Consider the following 5,101-nt stretch of genomic DNA (forward strand, 5'->3'; position numbering starts at 1 on the left):
CCGTGCTCCAGGCCCAACATATTTTGTTCCTAAACCTCGAGTGAGATCTGCAGGGTCGACATACGGATTTCCCGCATCGTCGAAATTCTCTGACGTCTCCTCCTGTGGGTGACTTGTTTCTCCAATGGCATAGATCTGATGATATTTTGGATTCTGAACTTTTTCGGGTTTGGTGACACCATCATATAGAGTGGTGAAGACCTTCCCCACAACATTGGATCTGTCGATGAAGTTGAAGCTGTCTATGTTGCTCGGGTCATCGCTTATATCAGAGTCCGCAGATAACTCGAAAGACATGTCGCTGAAGATCTTGGCGAGTTTTTCGCTTGCCACAGTACTGATGAAGCGTGGCGACGAAGTCTCCTCGTCGCCTGACACGATTGACGATGCAGAACTCAAAAAATCAGGATCGACCGCTGATAATTCCGACGAGATCGGAATTTCGAGACGATACGCTCCTTCTTTCTCGACGCGGAAGTGGAACTTTCCGAACGTCATCTCCATGGGCTCCTCAAGATACGTATATGCATCCAAACGGGAGGGTGGGTGAGGAACAAAATCAATTAGACCAGTTTCAATCTGTTTACCTCTGTCCATCGCGTTGCTTGCAGTTGACGAAGTCGACAATCTTGAACGTGCCATCGAGATCGGATCCTTGACACCTCCAATTCCCACAGACGGCGCCAATTGACAAGGGATTAACTTATCAATGCCTACGGATTGTAGACTAGGGTTTTAGCGGAAGTAGAGGGCAAGTAGATCTCGAAGGTTTCAGCTGAAAAGTACTCGACGATGTAAAAGCTAAGGTTGCGTGAAACAATGAATCGATCCTTTCTTTGTCCCTCGACTCCCCCTTATATAGGAGGTGGAGTCGAGGGATTCAGAATACACATGTTACAGAGTCCGGGAAGGTTTCTAAGTCATCCCGTAAGATTACAAGTATGTTTTTCGTAATACAACTCTAGCTTTCCTTAATACTAACTTGGGCTTCCGAATCTTCATATTCATCGAGTCGTGGGCCTTCAGTAAACCCCGGGTACCATCTTCGGCAGGCCCATTGGGGATGCCTATGTCACCCGAGTCCTTCTCAGGCTTCTCTTTTTTCTTCGGCTGCTTCGGTGTTTTCTTTGCCTTAGTTGATTTCTCATTTATCTCCTTCCAAAATATGCCAGGTGGTATTGGTAAACACTGTGACCCGATATTTTCCAAAGCATCGGCTTCATCTTTGCTGAGTCTGCTGATATGGTTCACTTCGCATCCATCAAAGAGTTTCTGGACGCATGGCCCCGCAGGTCAGAGCCTGGTGGGATCCTTCTGTGACAGTTTTGGTGGGTCCGGCATGCCAGAGATCTGTGGGGTCCACATGTCAGAGCCTGGTGGTCCCCAGCATGTCCGATCTTGGTGTGCCCAACCTGTCAGAGTGTGGACCGAATATGTCAGAATTTGTGGGCCCGTATGTTAGATCTTGGTAGTCCCAAGTCCCATTCCTGTCGGGCTCACATGTAGCCGTGGGACATTCTGGATTCACTAGGTGTCCCACCTATCAGCTACGCGTCGTGGTGTCCTTGGGACAGGTTGGCTGACAAAAGGCTCAAGGCCAATTTATTCAGGTCGAAACAAGACATGCAGAGGCCAATTTATTCAGGTCGAAACAAGACACGCAGAGAAAACTGCTGGGCCTAAATTATTTGGCCCAATTCCAATTTATTTAGGTTGAAACAAGACACACAGAAGAGCCCAGAATATATTCGAAGCCGAATAATGGGCCCAAGGCCTATTCCTGGAAAGTTAAATCCCGGCCTAGATCTATTCAGCTAGATTCAGGTTCTTCTCAGAACGACTCGGCATGCTTTGGTCTTGTCTAAAAATAAAAATAAAAAATCGTGCCCTGCAAACTGTATTCGGCGGGAGGGCTTTCCCCCAAATTTTTGAATTACCAAATTCAGGCGGGCCAGGGCCGGGGTTGCGTGACCTGCAGCGCCGCCCACAACTACCTAGCTAGCACGGCGACGCAAGGTAGATCCATTGCCACCTGTGCCCCGTACAACTTCGCCGTACTCCTCCACGACATCTGTGGATTCCCCTCCGTCCCGTATATTGCCGCCGCTGGCACCCGAGTGGATCCATCACCCTCGTCCACCATTGCTTGCACCTCACCACATTCTCCAGCGTCCAGCCTGCTCCGAATAACCACTTCTTCAGGCCGGCAGGTTGCAGCCACGGAAGGCTCTGGCCTCTTTCTCTTTTTTTGGTTGTGTGCATCCATACTACCATTAGGATGTTGCGTTATTGGAGACGCTGGGTGTAATTGGTATCTTCTAATTTTAATATATTCCCTTTATCGAAAAAAAATCTATAAAATTATCATCCATATATTACTACATCTGTCCTAAAATAATTATCTCCGAGTAATGTGCAATTTTAGAACGCGCTGGAAGTATTTTTTGGACAATTTTCTAAAATTTGAAGCCTCCGAATATTGTGCAGATCAGTGTCACTTGATGGATAGAACATGGGTGAGGCATGGTTCGTGTTTTTCGAAAGAATACGTGGAAGGTCTGATTGGATTTATGAACTTTGTTCGAGATAGATTCCGTGGGAACGATAAAATACTCTGCCCATGTACGTTGTGTTTGAATCTTAAGTATAGTACTCAAATTCCTGTGGAGTGTCACTTGTTTGTAAAGGGCATGGATCCTACTTACCAGAGGTGGGTACATCACAAAGAGCCCTCTGATGCAGTTATTATTGTACATGGTAACGAGTTGCCTGAAAATCATGAAGAGGTGAATATTTTAGAGGACTTCAATGCAGGGGATATAGAACATCTTGTGGTGCCTGATGATGGAAGTGTAAATCATGCACTATAATTAGATACGAAAAGCATTGAATATCCTGTCGAGCTGCCTGACAATAGTCCTGATCATGGATTGGTGAATCATGTAGAGGACTTTGATGCAAATGTGATTGAGCATCCTACCGAGGTGCCTGTCAACAATGATGCTTATCATGGAGAGGTGAATCATACAGAGGGATTTGCGGCTAATGTCATTGAACATCCTCTCGACGTGCCTGACAATGATGCTAATAGTGGAGGGGCGAATCATGCAGAAGAATTTCTTGCAGATGTTATGGAACATACTGCTGAGGTGCCTGTCAATGATGCTGATTGGTGTGATGTGTTTTTTGTAGACCTACAAACTGCAACTGTCTATCAGGGACATAATCTATACTGCATTAACGCATACCTAGCTCTGAGTAATCATTCAGGGCGTACAGCAAGAGGATATGCTGCTTTTGTTCAGTGTGACAAGAATTGTGTTTCAAATCATCCAAAAGACCAAATTGCAGCAATAATCGAGTTAGCTCTACATTTACGGGAAGAAGAGGCGATGCTCCAAGCTCCTCTCCAATATAGGTGGAAGTTCCCAGCCGAGAAGTGGTTGTATGCTATAAAGCATGGTGTGAGGAAAAGTATCGACCTTTTTGGGCATGGAGTTAGTTGTACTTCTGGAAACGATTATGGATATTTTAAAGGTGAAATTGATGAAATAGTGTGGTTTGTGTTGGACAGCTATGATGAAGTTGAGCAATACAGAGAGTATGTTATTCACATCTATTACTTGCGTACCTTTGAACATGCTTATCTAGCTATTGACTTATTTTCAAATTTTGGCAGAATGTTCAGACAAGAGTTGAAGCAAGGAGGGGTGCCAGCCATTCAAAAAATGATGGCTATAGGGTTTGCATCATGGTTCAGATGCTATGTTAGTTTTCATTCTCACATTGTAAGAAGTCTTGGAACAGAGGTTTTATCAGCACATGGTGATATATTTCTTTGCTTGTGTTTTGGCAGATACTGAAGATTAAGAATGGCAATCTGGTAGATGATGATCTCTTCGCATTGGCATGTGGTCCTGATCACAGAATCACGAAATACTCAGCATGTATAGTGAATGGGGTTCGATTTTGCACGGTTGTAAGGGGTGCGAATAAGAAGCGAGAGAACAGTGGAATCATGATAGCAAGCACATATGGTGAAGATGAAGACCTGATTGCTTGCCATGGAACCCTGAAAGAGATTATTATGTTACAGTACCATGGTGATAGGTCTGTGGTTTTGTTTTGATGTGCCTGGCTTACACCGGAGGATAAAACTGCTCTAAAAAAATAACAGATCTTCGAAAAACACACCTGCAAGAAGTCGATGGACCAAGGATGATACTTTAGTTCTAGCTATGCATGCTAAAATGGTGTTCCCTTTTTCTGGCACTACCAATGGTGAGTACTGCAATGACAATTGTAGTTATGGCGAAATGAATGTAGATAGTGATCAGGAATAGATTCCCAACAAGAAATTATCATCTTGTTGTAATCGCATAACTTGCATTCTGGCCATGTCTCAAACTTATGATAGGTGCATCAACGTTGAATGAGTGTATTTATTTGTTTGTCTAATTACGTGTAATACCCCAGGTTTAGAGGCAATAAAATGAGAGAACACCAAAGTGTGCATTGCATTCATGCATAGAAAATTCGGGGAATTTTCGCGCTTTCAAATAAAACTTGCCACAGTAACTGAAGTTTCACTTGACATGCTGGAATAGAAGTAGATCATCAAGTCAAGCGCTATAAACTTCACTGTGATCTTTACTAAAACCTTGTTTTGGGTAGAGATGATTTGATCTAGGGACTAGATCAAATGGAATTAGCTTTACAACAAACAACACCTTAAGTCAGAATCAACTACAAGAGCTTATAAAGGATCTCAATATGACATTCCTTACAACAACACATGAATATTGATTCAACTATAAATCAAAGAACACAATCAATTAAGAAACTATTCTTTACTTATCTTTTCCATGTCTTTTACTAAATAAATGTTCCTACCATGATTCACATGGTATATCTTTTCAAATACAATATGGAATCCAAGCCAAAGACATTCATATTCATTCTGCATCAACCCTTGACTATTCAATCTTGTTCATTCAAATCTCTTCCTATTAAACCTTAGAGAAAGGAGAGGATCATCTTTATAGGTGTACACCATCCATTGAGTAGAACTCTAGGTTAATATTCAACTCCTATCTAAGTA

This window comes from Lolium perenne, chromosome 4, assembly GCF_019359855.2.
Source record: "Lolium perenne isolate Kyuss_39 chromosome 4, Kyuss_2.0, whole genome shotgun sequence".
Classification (NCBI taxonomy): Eukaryota; Viridiplantae; Streptophyta; class Magnoliopsida; order Poales; family Poaceae; genus Lolium; species Lolium perenne.